Here is a 21,979-nt window from a genome sequence, read left to right as displayed (position 1 = left end):
ACAAAAACCCATAATTTAATTTAAAAAGAGAAAAAGGGGTTTACATGTCAGCTTTGATCTGATATGCCATGTAAAAAAAAGGCAGAAAAAAGAAATTTTTGAGAGCGAAAAGTGATTCTTTTCCTGGTGTGCATGGTGACATTTATAATTATAATTAACATTTTTATATGTCAAACATTTTCGTAATTGGATAATTTACAGATAAGAACAAAGTTATTCATACCCCTGACAGATTTACATATAAATCCAAGTGGTGATGATTAATTACTTGTAACAACTCTCTTATGAGCAGAAATAACATTTATATTTTCATCCAGTGTCTTGACTTGAATCTCACAGGGAATCTTTGGAGGAATCTAAAAATTGTCAAAATACAATTGGAAAGCTGGAAGAAGCTGCTTATCAATTATTTTGTCAAGACCAAGGACTGAAATATTAAACTCCGGTCATGTTTGTAGGCTTTTATTTGACACTCTTTGAGACATTAAAGGAGAAATAGTAGTAGTAATGGAGTAATGGATGCTCAAACTACTTGAAGATGAAACACTGAAAATCTCAAGATGCAGGTTTCCTAGAAACATAAGCGATAATCTCTGAGAGAGAGCTTGATCGCCAATATTGTTGATGAATCTCCGGCACTCAATGGCAGTCTCTCAAATCATGCTGAGCTTAAAAAGGCTTAATAGGGCTTGATAAGACTCTTGATAAGATTCTTGAATTCAGGTGAGACAGAAAGCAGCCGACAAAAAGAAAGGGAGTGAAAGGAAAACGGAGAGAAACATCACACCCCCAACTATAAAAAAAAGTGTAACATTGACACTGACTGAAAAAAAAAAAAAATAATAATAATCATTATTATTATTATTATTGTTTGTGTCGGACTGACTGGTCAATCACTGATAAGATCCAGGAAAGCAGAAAGAGTTCCAAATCTTATTTTCTTCACCAGAGGATTTCTCTAAATACAAACACATTTTGTGCTTTGTGTTTATGTAGATTTTTCAGTCGAAAAGTATTTCTGGGCCTGTGAACATCTCCCTACCTTGATTTTGACTGTAGCCAGGGCTCCAAAATCACAGCCTGATCCTGGGGGCTTCCTTTGCAGTCCTGTATAAATCACTTCCTTTCCAGGGCAAAGGCTACACATTTTTTCCCTTTCCTACTCCTTTCCTCCTGCCTCTCTAAAGCAGCGCCTTTGGAAACATCCAAACAGCTCCTCCTGTGTCTGAGCTGTGCTTTTAACATACAGGATAAAGTAAAAAGCCTCTGTGTGTCTCTCTGTGTGTGTATATGTTTGTACGACTGAAGCAAGCTGCAGGTGGAGAAACATCCAGTAACCAACAGTATCTCCAGCCTTCAAAAAGCCCTTCATGTTCCTCTGCTAGAGGAAAACCAAGAAATTGTGGCACAAGGCCAAGAGAGATTGTGTCAGGAGTCTGTTTTAGCAGGTCATTGCATCGAAAAAATATATATTTAACAATTTATGCAATATCTCAGCATCACCCATGTCAGTCAGGTTCCTTAGTTGCCACATATCCTTTAATTCTTATTCAGGAGATCATTTCATGTCTTTATTTTTTATAAATTACAATATTATTGTGAAGCTCAAACTTTTATTTCGTAACATATTTCAATTGCTTATTTTTGTTCATTTCTACTCCAAACAACATTTCTCGTTGTTTGGAGCAGTACCATTGTCATTAAAGTAGGTGTTAGTACGTTTAGCTATCTGAACTGATTCCAAATCTTTGTAAAAGTATAAATCTCCATAAAGGTTTTCTGGTAAGAAAAGCATAAATTACTAAGCTATTCATTAAACTAAACAGCCAGTTTATACCTTTTGTGCCTTACGTTCACTGTGAAGGGTCGGTCTCCTGGATGACTGTCAAGCTCCCTATGATTGTCGATCAAAACGTAAGATTTCTGTATTCAAAATCTTTGTACCACAGCGGTCTCATGAAATGTTCAAACCGTCTGAGAAACTTAATATTTTTTTAATGAAATCTCAAGTTTCACTTTTCAGTCACATGCAGTTTTTATACTTGCTCTTCAGACTTGAATGAGAACCTTTGCACATCCTTTGAAAAGCCGCTTCCCTCGCTTAAATTTGCCAGTGAAGAGGAGAAATAGTGGGACAAAAGGAGATAAACACATCGACATCATTCCTGAGAAATTTTTTTCTTTGCGCTTTTGAATCGGAATTTATACCAAATCATCTCAGATCTCACGCTGAGAGGCAGCGATAAAAATCAAGATTTATACATCAGATGGACATAGATGTGTGCGCTCACTCTATCAACTTTAGTCAAAGATGTCAGACATCCATCCACATGAGGGTAACTTCTTCCTTAAGAAAGGTGGTGCTTCAGCCCGAATATTCCTATCTTTCTGTCAGTTGCTCACATCTTAAGGCTCCAAGCTGTGAAGGTGTGAAATGCCTCCTCCGGAGTTTTTCTTCTCGGAAAATCAGCCTCTCCAGAGGAGAGTTCCCTAAGGGACTCTCCGTGTGTTATCTCACGCATACTGCAACACACCAATGTTCAAACACATGCTTATATCGATGGGCACACAATTCATTTTATCGTTCTGTGAAACATCTGCTAAACTATCCTTGTCAACCATCCACCTGAGTGTGAGTTATCTTCTTTCCACTGAGCCTCGATTGGGGCTCCACAACGTTCCCAATGAACAGATGTCAGACGAGCATTACACACATTGATGCTTTTTAATAAAACTGCATCGAGGATGAAGCAGTGGAGGAGAAGGAAAGAAGAGAGGACGCTGTTCTTCTGCAGGTAGGGTGGAGTACCTGTGTGTTCATGACTTACTTGGCAGGTCTTTGCACAAGTTTCGCCTCCACTGATGTGGTTGGCGTGAAACTTTTTTCAAAAGCGCATTTGAAGAATCTCAGATGTTACAAGACGAAACGCCCACATATTTTTTTGTGTGTATTCGTGTGCGGGGGGGGTGAGTACGCGAATGCACCATTGGGTAAGCACAGATTGACTTGACTCTTTTCACTTCAATCACATCTTTGTAGGTCTGCCTGTGGATCCTATAAGCAAAACGCAGGGGGAAGAGGTTGCATTGCAGAGCTTCAATGGTTTCTTTGGCTCAGCCATAAGGGATCTATAGCACCAGCAACCTGACTGGCAGGCAGATGGGTGTGGAAGAAATGATACAATATCAGATGAGAATCAGTCAGAATTTTAAGATGCTGTGGCCACTGTTGTGAACATGTGCTCAGGGTTGAGTTTGAGACACACAGAAATACAGACAACAAAGAAAGGAGACAATGATTCAGTAGCAAAGATGTTTTAAATATATAAAAAAGACTTATATTTGACCGCTGTCAGACAGGAAATCTGGTTGTGAGAGAGGGGGAGGACATGCTGCAGGGGTCAGTTAGGCTGTGACTTGACCCAGTGATGGCCACTTTGAGGACTAAGGCCTCCATACATGAGTAAGACATGTGCGACCCTGCTTTAACACATTTGAGTCAAATAACCATTAGCAGGACCTCTGGAGGACTTGACTGAAAACTGAGGAGGTAATTCAACCATTTGATTCAGTGTTGTTGGACCAGGCTGCGAGACACTGCCCCTTCAGGACGGGAGTTGAATGCCGCTGCCCTAGATGGTTGGAAGAAGATGTTTGTATGAAAAAATGAATAAATGGCAGCTTTACATTTTTAATTGATTCTTTACAAGTGCTAACAGAATTTGGATTGAAAGGCTTTATGTGTTTCCTCCTGGAGTGAGTTTGAGTTTTCTCTTTGATCCACAATTGCATTTACCACTACTGAACCTGGACTGAAACAATGAAGGGATGAAGGACGTGATGAATATTTGACAAGCATCCAGTCTGCAGTTTCTCAGTGAGTTAATTTTCTCTTCTTTTATAAGCTGGTTTACATTTATGCTTGTCTTTCAAGAAGAGGGAACCATTTGGCACTAATATTGGTCCAATGTTGACCATAACTGTGTCATCGCCCCGGATGCAAAATCTTTGGGTTTTTTTACAAGACAACTACAAACCTTAAGATATTTTATCTGGACTTAATTTTAGAGACAAACACAAAGTAGCAGAAATTCAGATGTACCAGCAGTGAAGTTGAAGCATGTAGATTTACAAAAGATAAAAAATTGTGAATATGTTTGTGTGAATTTAATACACAAAGTTATAATCTGAATCTGTCTCTTTACTCATTCAGTCAGAGATCTATTAATAATTGAGGGGTCTAATATTTATGCTTGGATTCATTTGCAGTGTATTGTCAGTTTCATTTATGAGCAGTTAATTATGCCCATCCTGCAGAGCAGATGGTTCCTCCACTTCTGTAATTTCCTTGAGGGAGTCTGTTTTGATCAGTCACTGAAATATGTTTGTGACCTACTATAAGAGTTATGACAGCAAAACAAAAGCAGAGACGTTGCCTGGCCTTTTGACTCTGTGATTAACCTATTGGACATCATCACAATATTTCACGTTTTTCACATTTGAACGGTATTCCCTTCCAAAATAATGTCATCTGAGTGTCTGTGAGCGTCCACCGCAGAGACAGTTTGGCTTTTTGAAGGGTCAATATTTAGTATGAGTATCTACTTCCTTAAAACCTGACTGTGTGACTTAGACTTTTTCTTCTATGTAAAGATATTAACCGAAGACTCAGATTGGTGTTTTGTTTTTGTTTTTTCGCAGTCGTTCTTGTTTATGTTAGTTGTTTGTTTGACCGGAGATCGAGCACAGATAAGCTGCAGCTTTGAACTCCTTTCTCCGATCATCCTGTGGGTAAGTTACTGAAAGAACAGAAATGAATTTCATTCAGATGATACATGCGGCTAATGTGCTTAAACAGAATCAGGACTAAGGAGGAACAGCGTAGTGGGTTCACCCACTAATGACAAAAATCATATACAGGTGACCTGAATTTATTTTGATTTTATGGATTATAATTATTATTATAATATTACAATTATTATGATAACAAATGTAACATCAGTGTGTGCTTCTCTTCAAGACAACGCCAACCATCAATTTGTTGGTTATTCTAGGTTTTCCACTGAGTAACAAAAAGTTTAAAGGTAAAACAAACCCCATATACTCTGTCTTGATAGTAACTAGATGGTTAAAAGTGACCACTGCTACAAACGTTTCCTAAATGGATGCATTTTGGTTGCCTTCTTCTTCTTTTTTTTTTTTTTTTTACTATACTTCTTTATTACTGAAAATTAAAGAATCAAGACTCTTGAGAATTATAACATTACATTAATCATGTGATTGATTGATGTTCCAGACGCTGGAGAACTTCCTCGCATTTCACAAAAATGCGAGGAAGTTTACTTTTGGGACAGGAAATGTTTCGAGGACCTCGCGAGACGACTCCAGTTGTCTCTTGTTACTATTCGTTTACCATGAAGTCAGTGTGTTAATCAGGATCCTCTGGTGACCCTGAGGGTTTGTGCTGTCCTGGAGCCGATACCACATCGTCTTTAGATGGCAATGCTAGATGACTCCTTCACTTTCACATCAAAAGCCCTGAAACAAACTTTATCCTTAGAAAAGCAATGACTATCACAGGTCTGAAGGACAATGACAAGTAGGAAGGACAGCATATTGTGTTTCACTGATAAGAACAAGTGATCAATATTTTGAAATTTATCAGTCCCCTTTGGCTTATCGTCATTCACAGGCTATTCAGAAAAAGATACAATCAAAGAATGACATTTTGCTCCTCCCCCTGTCCAAATGCAGATTGACAGACCAAATCCCTGTGGAAAACCTTGTTTTTTTAACATGTTCAGGTTGCTGGTGAACTGAAAGCCACAGCAGTATTGGATTTCCTGGCACTGGATTTCAGATAAATTGTAAACTGTAGACCAAAAGGGTCAGTTTGATGCAGGAATGACTGAGGTTCCCCGACAATCCGTCTTGCCTGTTTGCTAAGTTTCTTGCTGAGAAAAGTTAAGTTTTTGTTTTACCACTATATTTCTAGTATTTTCTTTATTGCACGTGTTTAAACTAGCAACTCACATTAGCTTTTTTTCCTCTTTGTCAGACATTATATCAGTTTCATTAACAATTCCTTGTAGAATAAATACAAAATGTTCTTGTTTTTCAGTAGACGCAACGGGTTTCAACTGTACTCCCCAAAAAACTTACTTGTCAGATTGTTTCTTTTATTAAAAGAAGGAAGAAAACTGCTTCTTAAAAGTGCTTGAGTTTGTCACTGTACCATAGCTCCATTGATGCCTGGGATCCCGATCTGTAGACACGCACTGCATGCTAGACCGGGGCCTGGTTACACTGTTGCTACAGCAGCAGAAACAGTCCTGCAGGTCTTCAGCAGTCTGTAGATTGTCATAGAGAGGGTTACGAAACAGATCAGTCTCGGAGCTCAGATTGTTCCACAGATGTGGAGCTGACTGGCTTCCAGCTCCTTTGATGTGACGCTGAAGTTTCTAGATTCCTCGTCTGACTATCTGTGTTGGCTGACGATGGAGGCAGCTGAGGGTTAGATCTCATTCGTGGAGCTGAGCGTAAACAAGCACTCTCTGCCAAGTCAAGTTAAGCTGTCATCCAATGAGCAGGGCTGTAAGCATCACTGGGAAGACGGGGCTCAGGCTTCTGGTATGTCACTAAAAAGGCGATAGAACCAGTGCAGATGCTCCAGGTGCATAAAGAAGAAACATTGTACCCATTTTAACTCTTTTTATTTCCAACACTGTTGGATAAACAGTCAACATCACAAGGAGGAGATCACTTGCTTTAGTATTAGGTGACAGAAGTTCAAAGGCGATGGAGAGGTCATGGGATAGACGAAGCAGGGGGCAGGATGGCATTTGATTGGGACAGGGCTCCTGTTGTCCCCAGCTGTCCTCTCCGTGTCCACCCCATGAGCAGAGGGCGCCCTCGGGTCAGGACGCCACCAAGAATAAAGGAAAAAGGCGAGTTCAAATGCAGGTTACAGACTGGAAGAGGGGCCGGGTCTGTTTGTATGGCTGTGAGTGTTTTGCGACAGCGCACTTTGTCATCTCCTTCATCCCCTCCGTTCTCTAGCACACACACAAACAGTCAGAGAGGGACAGGGTGACCAGACGTCCCTGTGGTCTCTGATATATTTATAAGCTTGGAGCAGTTTCTGTTCAGAGAGGGAGACTTGTGAGATCCACCTGAGCAAATATTAACATCCTCTATAAGGAGCCTTTGATGTGCAGAGGCCAAAGCTCTGGGTCAGCACCCCTCAGCAGGCCCATCTCAGAATGTGGGGTCTGCAGAGTCAATAGACAACAGAAAAGACGCCAAAGAACAGACTGGTCAGATGGACAAACTGGACATAAACAGCACTTTCCGAACCACAAAGTCCTAATTTTCTAATTCTATCTTGTAAGACACTACAAATAACTGCTTCAATGACAAATGATCCTCTTGCAAGTGTCTTTTTCATATTGTGTCATGTTATAGCCACAAGAAGTTTTGCATTGGAGTTGTTTTGCTGGGGTGTTGTATAACAGACCATTCACTGGTTGCTCTAGACTGTTTGAGATGATCAGAAACAAGAGAATACCAATGGATGCCCTAATCTAGAAGGTTTTTAGGTAAAATATTTTAAAAACCATGTCTAAGAAAACTTCCATATAACAAATATGCTGCACTTTGTCTTAGTCTAAACAACGGTGTGTAACTCTAGTTCTCTGGTGCTGGAGTCCTGACACTTTTCTTTGTGTCTCTGCTTCAATTCATTTGAATCAGATAATTAGATGGTTGGCAGGACTCTAGAGCCTGCACACTGAAGAGACAGTTCAACCATTTGATTCGGATGTTTTGAACCAGGGAAAACGTCTAGAGGTTGCAGGACACCATTACCTCAAGGACTGGAGTTTCACAGTCCTTTGTCTATTGCACCAAATCCCAATAAAATATGTTTTAGTCTGTCGTCATGGCCTGGGAAAATGGGAAAAAGTTCAAGCAGTATGAATACTTTTCCAGGACGCTATATAGTTAGCACCCATTATTCTGTCATTCCAGCCTGCCTGAACTAAACTTCATAAAACGCAAAAGCTCACACAGACAAAATTTATTTGAAAGAGGGAAAAAAGATTAAATTCCAGAGACTTAAGTGTCTTTGCTGCTAAATCCTTTTTCAAACGTTGGGAAGAGACTTGAGGGAAATAAATATATAAAGTCATCCAAGAACGAGGCTAAGGGGTTTATCTCCTTTCATCTTGCCACCGCCATATGACGACTAATCCTGCCTTGTGTCTTCAGTGCGCAGCCCGAGCCCCTCTGAACTACATTAAATGGAATAGATTAGCTCCTCCAAAAAGTCACGAGGTGGCATTTCACAATCTGCCTTGTTTTTTTTTTTTCCTTTTTGTTGCCCTCAAAGGATGGCATGAGTCATTATCTGTGTTCGCTTTTGTCTTTGAGTTTGCAGCACACTTCTCAACTTTCAGCAGTGAATAAAGTAAGTTTCTTACAGAATTGGTGAAGTTTGAGACAAGTGACGATGACTGGGTTTGGTCGATGCTTAAAGAAGTATTTAGGGGAAGGGATTATGCATAGAGTCATGACTGGGGAAATGAGGAGCGATAAAATCCATAATCTACGGCAGCGTTGTTATCCATCTCCTCATCAAAATGTCAATTCCAGCAGACAAAACAGGATAGCTTGATGCAGGAAGTGGACTGTGGGTGTGTAATGCAATTAAATGACTCCTTCATCTTGTTTGATCTGCTTCATTTCATTTAGTTTTACTAATTTGGAAGATAAATCCGATAAGGATGTGCCATCATGTGTTCTCACATCAAAACTTAGGGATGATAAAAAATATGTCTGTTTCCTTTTCATCTCCTCACCCAAACGTCCAAGGACAGCAGTAATTAGATCATCTGGAGCTATAATGTGGAAAGAAGCGCTGGGGAAGAGTTTGGACAAAATGCTTCACGAGGTACAACCACTGCTCAAATTGAGAAGATCTATTTGCATTTGCTGATTTCTGCTCTTTGGTAAAACTATGGGGACATAGGTTAGGTCTTTATGTATTAATTTGCTGTCTTTCTTTCATTTATTTCTAGAGAGGGAAGTAAAACAACTGCAGTCATTATAAAATGTATTCACTCCCTTGACTATTTTACCCTATTATCGCTTTTATAAATCAATAATGACCAATACAACGTGGCTTTTTATGACCAAAGAAAAACATCCCTCAAAAAACTTCGATATGAAAAGTGGTTTCTAGAAAATAAACAGATTTAACTAAAAACATGTAACAAAATAAGTTACATATTTCAAGTCAGTGTTTATTAGATGCACCTTTGGCTGCAATTACAGCACAGAGTCTGTGTGAACATGTCTGAATCATACTCGCTCATCAGGACACTGAAATTTTACCCCATTCTTCCCTCCAAAACTGTTCAAGCTCTGTCAGATTCAGTGAACAATCCTTTCCAAGTTTAGCAACAAATTCAGATTTACAAGCAGACTTAAACAAATCTGGCATTTTCTAGATTATGTAGACCGCTGGTCCTTTCAAAGAGAACTTCAACAAAGTCTTTGTGTAACATTGGTTACAGACCAGTTTTTTTGTTGTTTTTTTTTTTCAAATTATACATACTTTCTCACAGCAAATACTTTGAACTCTTGACTTTAGAATTAGTCAATAGAAGTATTTTAATTACAAATGTTCTCAAAACTTGGGTGAAAATTCCACTAATGTCAAAAACACAATTTTGGAATCATGGCGCTTTGATAAAATAAGCAACACAATTAAAATCACACGTGAAGTTTGTTCAAAGAGGAGGGCGCACTTTTGTCTTTCACCTGAACAGCATTTTCACAGCTATAAAATGAGGACCAGAGATAAAGATCAGGTTGTCTTTTTTTTTAATGATTAATCAAGATATAATGCAAAGCACATGATCTGATGAAAGTCCCATCTGGCAGGCCATTTCAGCCTTTCTGCCTTTCCATAATTGTTGTTAGATTAGACTAATCTTTCTGTCATCTCTCATTCTCCCTTCCTCTCCCTGTCCATCCATCCTTTTTTCTATATTCCTGTTTTCATTCAAAGTTTGAGGTTGTCAAAGTGTCAATTAAAGTGAGCTGTGGCATGGCGTTTCATTGCATACTACGTTTGATGTCTTGATATGAAAGTGCTTTGATTTTTTTGTTCTTTTTCTGCCTTTGCACAGTTCTCTCTGTATTCATCTGCTTGCTGGCTGTTTTGCTGCGCCTTCTTATTTTTCTTGGCTGTGAATAAAAATGAGACAAAAACCATAACAAAAGACTGCAGAGCTCTGGGTGATTTCATGGGTGAATTACCATGGTATAACATAAGTATACTGGTCAGGTTCTAGTATTTTAATGCAAAAAAACTTGTTCAAATAAAAGACATAGTAAAGTTGCATATAAAGCAGCTTAGCAGGAAGCTGCCCTTCATTTACAGCTATTTTTAGGTTGCTTGATTTTGCCATATTTACCATTTGCTGTTGAACTTTGTGAATTTAGTCAATAATGTCTTAATGATTATGCTTGAGGCAAGTCTGACTTTTCTGAAAGGAACACAAACAAAAGTCATTGTTTCTGCCCGCGTGGTGTCAATGAAGCAACATTAATGCCAGTCAATGCTTTATTACAAAGGCAGTAAAACAAATATATAGAAATGTTTAAAAAATGGCTTCCTGTTAACATCAACCCCAAGCTTTAGCTCCAAATCTTTAATTAAATAAGTTATTCATCAAAAGGTGTAAAAAACCTCGGCATTCCAAATTCCATAAAGCAGCTATCATATGTGTGCGTGTGTGTGTGCGTGAGCGTGTGCATGGGGGTGCGCTTGTGCATGTGCTGCTGATCTCAGCGTGTCTACATATCAACCACATCCATACGTCCATGCAGAACATTCCTCAGTGCCCACACAGACAGCTCTGAGGCGTCTCTGACTCCCACAACATAAAATCTGAAGCAGGACTGACAGAAAAAATCTGTACAATAACTTCATTCCTGTATACAAGTGCGTCATTTTTCCTCAGAGGAAGAAATTAAACCAGCTGACTCATAAGAAAAGAAACCACACACATTGAAATAAGATCAACAACAATGACGAAAGTTTTTAGTTGTCCTGTTTTTATGCCTCTATGGTATATAGTGTAAGGATTTATTTACATCTTTCTCCATTGACAGAAAACATAAAATGTTAGTGTGGTAGTAATTTTTTTGACTCTATGACACTTTGATATGCCTGTTATGATCCTTGAATGTTTGGGTTTTGCTTTTGACGTATGTTTTCATCATTTTCTCGATGTTCTTAATTTTTATTCACTAGTTTTGTTGTCTTCAATTGATTTCTCTGTGTTCATTAATGTTATTGTGATTCCTTTGTATTTAGTTCCTTAGTTTATTCTTGTGTTCTGATTATTGTGCATTTAGAAATATTTCTCTTATCTCACTATCAATATTTTCCCCTTGTTTTGTAGCTGGCACTGATATACAGTACAGACCAAAAGTTTGGACACAACTGTGTGTCCAAACTTTTGGTCTGTACTGTATTTGGGCAGTTGATTTATATATTTATGTAAATACTGTAGAAAATGTGGTGGTATTGACTAAGTTACAACTTACATTTGTTTGGTCTTTTAGAATCACTCATAGGCTATTAATAAAGCATTGAGAATTCATTAATTTTGTTAAAAATGGAAATTCATCACTAAAATGCTTTACTTTGACCACACACAATATAGTATACCGTATGCAGCAGATGCACATCATAAATGATGCAAACATTTTGTATTCATGACAGGACGTGACTTTTACACAAACACACTTTCTACTTTATTTCTCTGGATTAAAGATAAAATTGTTGTTGATACACCAGCATGCTAAAGAAGATAAGAAAAAGTGTGACAGCAGCTTTAGTGATAAATAATCTGATCTTTTATCAACTTTACTCCAACATACTTAACTGTAGGATAATGATTAGTTTGTGTGTAGTTTATTATTAGTTACAGTTAAGATACTTATACTTTAAAGATAAATGCATTTGTATTAGTTGTGATTTATTTGTATCCATTCATGTTTGATGCTTTCATTTTTACAGCATAATTTTCAACTTAACGGTTTTTGCGACATCTCTTTTCTAGCTTTGTGTTTTCTACATAAAATCAATCAGATTTATCTGCATAGCACATTTCAGCAACAAGGCATTTCAAAGTGCTTTATATCTTAAAAACACACATAGAAAAATACAAAGTTGTAGAACACAGTCAGTAATTGTCAAATGCCGTCATTACAGATCAAAATGTTGATTAATGTTTCATTTATAATGTTTTAAATGCAACTCTAAACCGGTGGAGTTTTAGTCTTGATTTAAAAGAACTCAGTGTTTCGGCTGTTTTGCAGTTTTCTGGAAGTTTGTTCCAAATTTGTGGTGCATGAAAGCAAGTGTTATATTTTGAAATTCTACATTTACCAAATTATTATTACTTCATGGTGATAACATATTTCTGCAGCTGTTTCCGGGAAAGTACATTTTCGTTTTGTTTGTTGTTATCACCTCTGTGGCTCCAGGTCGATAAAGGAACAAGGCAATCCGGGAGATTTTGTCTCTGACAGTCAATGTGGGCAGGACTGCGAGTCTTTTTCAAACACCCTCATAGTGTTTGGTGGGAATCTGCAGTTGTACTCACAGGCCGTGTTTAAAACAAAATCAGATTAGATGTAGATTACAGAGCATGCTCATAGTTTATGATTCACATAGGTCTCAGCGGGAACACATAAATGTTTTAAGTGGACTAAATGAAAGGTTAAAGCGGATTCTGTTAAAAAAGCTGTCTGATATTGGTGTACAAATCATTGGATTTATGAATATGTTTTTGATGTGTAGTGAATTTGCCTTTGTGTTTCTGCAGAACCAAATCGTACTGCTAACGCGTCAATAGATTGTTCTTCCTAAATATTATAATTTCCTTTTTTTGTTTGTAGCACCTTTTTCCATTCTATTCGTGAAAACTAAGATGGAGGGTGCTTGGGTTCGACATCAGTCCGGTACCCCAATCAGTGTGCGGCACCAATGACCTACCTTATGACAAATACGACCCAGAGGAATGCCGAAATTTTAGGCAAAATGATTCAGCCTAACTTTATTAAACTAAAATGACAGAAAACCTATTATTTAGTCACCACCGTAGCTTTGTAGTTGAAAGACCCTTCAATAGGATCTAAACAAACATAAACCTCTTTACAGAAGGCAGGATAAATAAAATATTAACGGCCACCCTTTTTGTTTTTCCACAGCACCAGGACAGAACAAGAAATGTCCAATTATATCAATATACAGTTCTAAACAAAATATAACCCAGTCAGTTTGTTACTCACGACCTCCAGGAAAGTGTGAAAATGTTGCAGGCCTGTTAGAAAAACAATGAGTCGAAATTCACTTGCAAAACATTGAGAACGTTGCAAGTCACTCGTCCTCTCCTCGACTTCCGTTGAACGCAGCTGAACAAGTGGTGCTGAAGCGGCTAGCTCACTTAGCTAAGCTCACTTAGCTTAGCTCACTTAGCTTAGCTCACTTAGCTTAGCTCAAAACTCGTCAGGACTACTTGCGTCTATCTCCTCTGGTCCTGTCCCTTTCGCGGCGACCAAGCTCTTCTTACGTCTCCCGAATTTCGTCCTCTTCCGTACTTTTGTCCAGTTTTCCTCTCCCTTGAGTGTGTTTTCTTCACTTCTTGTCCGCTCGTTCTCGCCCTCCGTTCTCTACCATCACGGTTCTCCTGTCCTTCCTCCTCCCGCCTCCTCTTCTCTCAACCAATCACGAGTCACGCACCGGACGGATTGTCTCAGTGACCAATCAAATGGCAAAGCCAAATAAAATACACAGTGCATCTTACGTCACACTAATACTTCTTTCAATTGCAATATTTACATAAAATAATGCTCTTAGTTGATTTACAAATAATACAGTTTTAATTACTAAGTAAGCAAATTACTTAATAGCTACATTTACCCTTTAAATTATTGAAATATTAAAGTAAAGGAAAATACTGCTGTATTTCTTCCAGAGACAAGAATATGAAATCCATAGTTATCACCAATGTTATGCATTAGTAAATAAACGTTCACTTTTAATATATTTGGGTCTTGTCTTGAACTATGTAAGATTTCTATTAACCTCAACATACGTCATTACAGTAACCTCAGTTTACCACAGGGCTACATGTTTGTATTTTACAGAAATAAACAAAGAGAGTAGAGAAGTATTTAAATCTGTATAAGAATAGTATAAAGTAGAATGAAATGAATATGAATCTTAAAATAGGTTTAGATGCCTCTATTTAAGGTTATCAGTGTAAAGATGTGTGCATTGGTTTAGGACAGTCTACTGCAAAGGCCTGAAGGCCTGAAGGCCTGGGCCATTTCTTAAGTTGAGGGGATGGCAATTAGGACAGACTTTGTCTGGAGCCAATAGCCTAATTCATTGGCGCTGTTAACAGCCTCAGTAAAGATCAAATGCGCTGCCAGCAGATCAAAGAGAGCAGCAGGCAGTTTGAAAGAGGAAGCCACAGCCTAAATTAACTAAGGCTTTCATTCTCCAAAGTCAGGTGGCTGGGGGGACAGGTATGTGAACAAGATGAAGGTAACACCTGGTCAATGTCCAGAAAAGCAGCGTCAATTAGGCTATAACTGAGGAGTGTGTGTAAATGTGTGTCTGTGCTTGCAGGAACACCTGCCGTTTCACTTGAATAGGAAGGTCTGCACTGCCTCCTCTCTGCTCTAGTACAGCTGATTGAAGATTTCTGGTAAATAAGTGTGAAGTTTTATTTAATTCAATTAAATTTGATTAACATGCAGCCTAAATCAAGAAACCAAACAACCCACTTGTTTTGCTTGCTTAAAGTGCAAACAAAAGTCCTAGTCAAATGAAGTAAAACATTGTCTAAACTAAAGACAGGTCTCAAAGATAGATTTGGATGTTTTTGTCCACATTGATCTCAGTCATTTACTTCTTTGAGTTTCGCTATGATGGTACCATGGAAATGTTTGACTCGAGATCGGTTTTAATGCTGCTCCAGTTTACTGTGTGTCGACCAGACTTACAGAAAAGTTGTTTTCCAATTAAGTAAACTTTGGACTTTGCTTTTAACGCCACAGTTTGTAATGTCTAGGGTTTCAGCTGCTCACCCCCACATGGAGAACAGCAGCAGCACTCTCTCTGAAACTGTGATAATAGTCATTGTAAAGTGTGATTGCTTGGTAAAACTTGTTTACTTGTTAGATCAATGCAAAATGTGCAGAGTCCAGTCGATAATGACGTTTTCAAGCCATGCACAAAGAAAATGAAACCATATGACTTGTAGACAAAGAGAGATTACTTCAGTCATAGACTCTGATGCTGTACATTTAAAAGTGTACATCAAGACCCCCAGTCTCGACTGTGGTGTCATGATACACTGATGACTATCATAGCAAAACAGTGATGACACAATGGTAACCATGCAGCTTAACACCCACATGACCTGAAGATAAGCAATCAGAAAACGGTTTTTAAGGAGTCTTTTCTCAGACAGTTCAGTTAGCCCTCTCTTGCAAACTGTACCATAACAAATAAGATAACAGCATGACAGACAGACGGATGCATGCAGATGACACATCCAGAAACACACTCCATTACCAGACCAGTGTCCAAATCTTATGCTATTATTGACAAAAGTAATTTGCAGTGATATGTATAAGCTGGGTGACTTTGATTATGAATCGTATTTCCCACAACCCTTTTTAAAAATTTGTACCTTACCAAAAAAGAAAAAAAAAAAAACAAAGGAACCTGGTCTACTGTAGACAGTGCATAACATAAGATGGTCCATTGGCCTTTGGAGTAGAAAGTTCTGCAGTGGGACTTTTTTTTTATGTTTCCAAACCTTTGAAATATCTTAAAATTTCACAAACCTCTAGATATTTTCTTTTGGCATTATTTAATAAATCAACACAAATTAATGAATACATATTAAGTTGATTTAAGATACTATGTAGTTTTTTCATGTCAGAGTAACGAGGGGTTGCATATGAATGGACGCCACAACTTTCGATTTTTTATTTTTTGAAAAATATTTAAAAACCGTATGTTGTTTGCATTCCTCTTCATAACTAAGGAGTTTATCACACAAATCCCAATGAAATGCTTTGACGATGGTTGTAACGTGACAAAGTATGGATTAGTTCAAGGGATATACTGTACAGACCAAAGGTTTGGACACATGTTTTAATTCAATGAGTTTCCTTTATTTTCATGACTATTGACATTGTAGATTCACACTGAAGGCATCAAACTATGAATAACACATGTGGAAATATGCACTAAACAAAAAAGTGTAAAACAACTGAAAATACCCCTTATATTCTAGTTTCTTCAAAGTAGCAACCTTTTGCTGTGATTACTCCTTTGCACACACTCTGCATTTTCTTGATGAGTTTCAAGAGGTAGTCACCTGAAATGGTTTTCACTTCATAGGTGTGCCCTGTCAGGTTAATAAGTGGGATTTATTGCCTTATAAATAGTCATGAAAATAAAGAAAACCCATTGAATTAGAAAGGTGTGTCCAAACTTTTGGTCTGTACTGTACATAAATGCAAACATGTCTGCATCTCAGGGTTAACATCTACTGTAAAGCTGTGCTCTGCTCCATTTCCCACTGATGTCACTGTTCCTCAGCTCCCTCAGATGACGTCGGTGTTTACTCCATGTTTACTCCACTCCTGCCTGAGAGATATCACACAAAGCTACCACGTGGATCCAGATGCCTGGTGAGTGAATTCCACAGCCAGGACCTCCTTTAAGGCTAATCTATTTGGCCTTAGAAAACAATGACTGCATCATAAGTAATTTGGCCCCTTGTGTGAAGTATGGCAAGAGGTTCTGGCTTGCTACGTTGAATTCCACTCCCAGACTTTGCTGTGCCACAAATCTTCTGACTTTGCTTCAACAAAATTCCTTGAGTTTCTCCCTTGAAAGAGATGATTTTCACATTCTGGGAATGTGCGTAATTTTGTCCCGACTCCTGATTCAGGGTGAAGATTTGTTTCCGGGAACGCTCGTTGCTACATGGAGGTGGAAAAACAACTTTGGAGGTGATGTAATTAACGGCTGCAGCATGCTAGATGTCTGCAATGTCTCTGTGCTGTGTCAAGCAGAAACAGGGGGCTGGTGGGAGGTAATTACATGTCAGGGTTGCAAACACTGTGCTTCCTAGGGATGTAGCCAAACCTGATTTAGTTTTCCCTTTTCAACTACCTTGACCCTTGGCTGTATCCCACTGGGTGGGAGCTGGTGGAGGAATTTATGTAGTTGCTGCCAGTTTTGAATCATTGAATGTTTTCTTTCAACATCCTAAAGATTTGGACGTGAGTTATGAATTTCAGGCATCTCTCCATTCATGCTAGATGCTAGAACTTACAAAACCCACCCAACCTGTTAACCTTGTGCTGAGTTAATGGGATCAAACGTTTTTTCTTTGAGTATGACTAAGGCTCAGAATTCCCAGAATTACTTCATGTCTGTTTCATTACTCATAGTTGTTACACCAACTACAGATTTTATACAACTTCAAACTCCAATGATCAGTTTTACCCGATTCTGATGCATGTTTATAAACTTTAATCAGAAACAGTGCATTTTTTTACACCTGCTCCGTGAGTTGAAAAATGATCAGTCTTAACAGTGAAATGTTTCAGTAAATAATTTTTTTTTTCTTGAAAAAGACCCTAAAGTTACAGAGTCGTATTTCTACATCACTGAAAAGGATCAATCAATTAAAAAGAAAAACGGAATATCCTATTTATTCTTTCCCAAGATGAATTGTAGCTCAGTAATTTCCATCCATTATCCATACCCACTTATCCTGACAGGATTGTGGAGACGGTGTGGGGTCCTGGTCTCCACCAGTCATCCGGGGAGAGGCACTGTGCGCCTTGGAAAGGTCGCCAGTTCAGCACAGGAGATTGAATGCACAAAGACCCGTGACCAGGATTCGAGAAAATTGTGTCATGGGAGAAAAAGAAAGTTAAAGTTAAAGTTGCAAAGTATGGGGGCTAACAAACGTGACCAAAGAGCAATGCTACTGGAATTCCTGACGTTTTTAACATTTCTGAAAATATTTACTTTTGTTATAATTGGTCAAATTTTTCTTAATAATGTCAGTCTTTTCTCTGACATTTGACTTGTTCAAAAATAAATAAAGATTTCATCTCATCTCAAACCTTATAAATTGTAACTTGCGTGGACTAAAGCTGGGAAGTCCTGTTGCTCAAGGACTCAGCTGCCTCACAAACAATCTGCTGATCCAAGCAAAGGGCACCATAAAAAGTTGAAACTTGATAGATTCAGTATATTGATTAACTAACTTAAGATAGCAACATTGATTTGAACATTGCAAACTCTAAATATGTATGTGTGTATTCTCTGGAGTCTGTAGACTGTTCCGTTGAGGTTTTCAAATAGTTTTCTAGTACAACATTTGCCTTGAAAGAAATTGACTCATCAAAAGGATAAAATAAACCAACTCTGTTTAAAAGGAACAGCCTGAACAAAATACAATTAATTTTTTTATTTCATTTTCGAACACCTACTGCCTGGTTCACATGGCAAGATTTTAAAATTCTCAGCCGTTTTTCAAAACCTGACAGACCCACATATGACACTAAAAAAATTATAGATATACCAGGTTTGGTCCTGTGCTTTGTACAGCCACACGGTAAATACAACACCTCATACGCCAACAGATTTCATTATGGTCATTCAGATGTCAGACACGAAATCTCGTAAAACCTCTCGCGATCAAACGTGATTTCAGAGTAAACAAACATGGCTTTCTGATATTAACCTTTTACTCTCTCTCACCTTCAGTGTAGCATGTGGAATAGTAAAATTGTTGAAGTCTCATGTGACATTCCCCAAACATCTGCTGGTTGTAGTACTAGACGGATGGGAGGAGACTACTACCTCCAATCAGTCAGGAAGAATGATTATTAGACTAAAGATGTGCAGAAAAAAGGGGGAGTCCTGCACTTCCTTCTCAGACTCGCTGCTCTGGGAGCATAGCAACATATTTCATTTCATGCATCTGCACAAACTAGATCTTTATGCAACCGACAGATTGGGGAGAATAAATTAAATCATTAACAGCTGCCCAGTCTGGGAACCTGATAAATGTTAGAGATAGAGGGAGTGGGGTATAGAGGAGCCAAGCTAATTATCAACTAATTAGGCATTCACAAGTTGAATTGGAATGGGACTTGGACTGCGGTTGGTTGGAGGAGGTTTGAACAAGGCTGGGGCTGTAACTCTCTGGATCCGACAGTCAACAGCATGCGGTGCAGAGCAGGAGTGGAAAGGTTGTCAGGGCATGATAATCACAGCTCCATAACCCTGTGAACAACTTCAAAGTGGAGCATGCAGCATGCAGGGTGCATATCAAGTGAATAGTGCAGAATAGGAGCTACACTCTGGTGTTGCAGAGATCAACTAACAGGTTTCAGATAAGAAAAAATAAATTTGGGATGTTTTTTTCTTTGTTCTTTAGGAAATGAACAGCCTCACTTGGAGGAAGTTTAAACTGTAGTCCCCATAAATAGTAGATATTCCTGTTGAACTAGATAACGCTGAAGAAAGTGTGATGTTCGGCAGAGTGGGATGGGAATCGTTTTCCCCCTCTGTCTGAACCTCTTTTCATTCTGACGCTTTTTTCCCCTCTTCTGTTTCTGTGTAAGGTTCCTGTTTCCCCATGCAAATGAGAGAAGCCACATTGATTTGGCCTTCAGTTTTATGTTCCTATGGCAACAACATAACTAAAAAGAGTTTAGAGCAAAGCACCTTTATCCATGTGTCCTTCTGATCATCACAGGAAATTAGCATACCAGGGAAAAGGAGAGCTTGGAGAGGAAAGCAATTGTGCTTTGGGAAGGTCAAGCTGGCTGCCTGAACAAAAAACAAGAATGGGTTGTTTTTATTTATTTATCTTTTTTAGGGGACTTAGCAAACAAGTGGGGAAAATGGGGAAAAACAGAAACAATCATGTTTAGATTATAATCCAACAAAGTACAACAGCAAGTAAATATTTTCTTTTTTATGCTGTCAACACATGTAAACGTCAATATTTCTAAAGATTGTCCCAATCAATTAGAATATCAGTGATTTATTTCAGTAATTCAGCTCAAAATGTCACCATAACCAATTGTACTGGTTAACAAAACAGAGAATGATTTAATCATGAGTAATACAGATTACATCTAATGAAAAGAGAGAATGTATATAAAATCTATTGCTAAAGCAGAAGTACCAGCCTACTGAAAAGGATGTTCATGTACAGACATTATCTACAGCTTAGAATATGTGTTCTGATGAGGTTCGTTTCTCAGATTATCACTGCCTTTAAGCAAGTATTAAACATACTTTTGATTAGGCCCACATTTCTGTACTAAAGGTTTTATTGGTCTGATAAATATTCCCAGTAATAAATAGGTTTTATTAGCCATAAGCATCATAATTAACAGAAATAAAGGATTGAAAATATTGTTCTCTGTATTTAATCTGAATAAAATGTTTCAGTTAATGAACTGAGTTACCAAAATAACTGTTTCTTGAATGCGTGTGTAGTATATAGTATGCACTAATTACTTGGTTTGGGCTCCCCTTGTACGGTTACTTTAGGTGACCAGACTAATCTAAAATAGTAATACCAAATATATATTCTTATTTAGTTGAATATTTCCTCTAGACATTTTATTTCATTTTTGCTATGTAGTTTCTCGATGCTACCTCAAAAAAGATTTTATTTTTATTTCCTCTCAAATGACAATCATTTGCACTTTGTTTACTTAGGGAAAAAATGCACACACATTTGTTTTGTTTTTGTCTTGTTGTTTATCATGTTACTATGTTACTGAAGCATTTTGTAGACACATAAACATTGTCCGAATTCTCCCTCAGGTTTTTAAAATAATGTTTCAAAGGAAAAACCACAAGAACACCCAACGATCAGAAGTTTCATTACACAAAACATAAATAAAAAGTAGTATAACTTACCCCATTTTTAGCTTTGGTTTAACATCTTCCAGAACCATTTTGTTGCTTGTTGCAACCACAGCGTGAGTCAAGTGGAAATCTTCTGGGATGCGTGATTGATGGGAGTGGAGTTGGGCAAGGCCACATGCGCATTAGTTGTGCAGATAAAACTTCAGCCTGTGTTATTGCTGGTGATATAAAAACTTTTCGCCTGCTTTTCTATGATGTGGTCTGCAGGGTCAAGTGGACGGAGAATCGAAAGGCAAACACCAGGGCCACAGCATGAAAGAAGGTCTGAAGATCAACCTGAAATGACACATCAGCTGAATGTGGAGATGGAGCTAAATAAACACGTTTTTTAAAAAGCCCCGCCTTCTTTAATGTCATCACATACAGAAATGTGAGGGTTGCACGTCAGTGTCAAAGCTTTGAATAGTTGTCTTGTTTATCATGTCCTGAGATGCAGGCTGAGTTTGGAAAACATCGCACGGAGCTAAAAAAAAAAAAAAAAAAAGTTTCACAATGTGCATTCAACATGCATGGGAGAAAACAACATCAATAAATAAAATCTACATACCGATGGACTGGCAGCAGGTACCTTAGTCAGATGTCATTATTGTTTTCCAGTTTTGTTTGCCGTGTTAGGTGGTTAGCTAACTCACAGAGTCTGTCTGCCTGAAGGCTACCCAGCATGCAATTCTGAAACAAAGAAGGCCCGTTTTGATTTCTACACAGCGTGACCTTTTTTGATTGGGTGAGATTGGCTGGCATGGAAATCAATACTATGCTGTGTATTTGATGCAGCCTTATCTCTTCTCCACACTGTCTGCAGGTAGAGAGGCAAGGGAGGATTGTATGGGTTTTTTATGTGTGTGTGGGTGTGCGTGCGTGTGGGTGTGTGTGTGAGGGTATAAATGCACCTAAACA

The 21,979-nt window shown here is 38.3% G+C and overlaps 1 long non-coding RNA gene across 1 annotated transcript; it reads left to right on the top strand.

Annotated features, from left to right (window-relative positions):
- Positions 1-16,675: 16,675 nt before the first annotated feature.
- On the top strand, positions 16,676-21,597 carry LOC116720646 (uncharacterized). The gene is made up of 2 exons (XR_004339435.1): positions 16,676-16,797; positions 21,290-21,597. It is a non-coding gene; the product is annotated as an uncharacterized LOC116720646 (long non-coding RNA).
- Positions 21,598-21,979: the final 382 nt, after the last annotated feature.

Source organism: Xiphophorus hellerii, chromosome 5 (genome assembly GCF_003331165.1).
Source record: "Xiphophorus hellerii strain 12219 chromosome 5, Xiphophorus_hellerii-4.1, whole genome shotgun sequence".
NCBI lineage: Eukaryota > Metazoa > Chordata > Actinopteri > Cyprinodontiformes > Poeciliidae > Xiphophorus > Xiphophorus hellerii.
The sequence above is the reverse complement of the archived record's forward strand: the minus strand, read 5'-3'. Positions and strand labels throughout refer to the sequence as shown.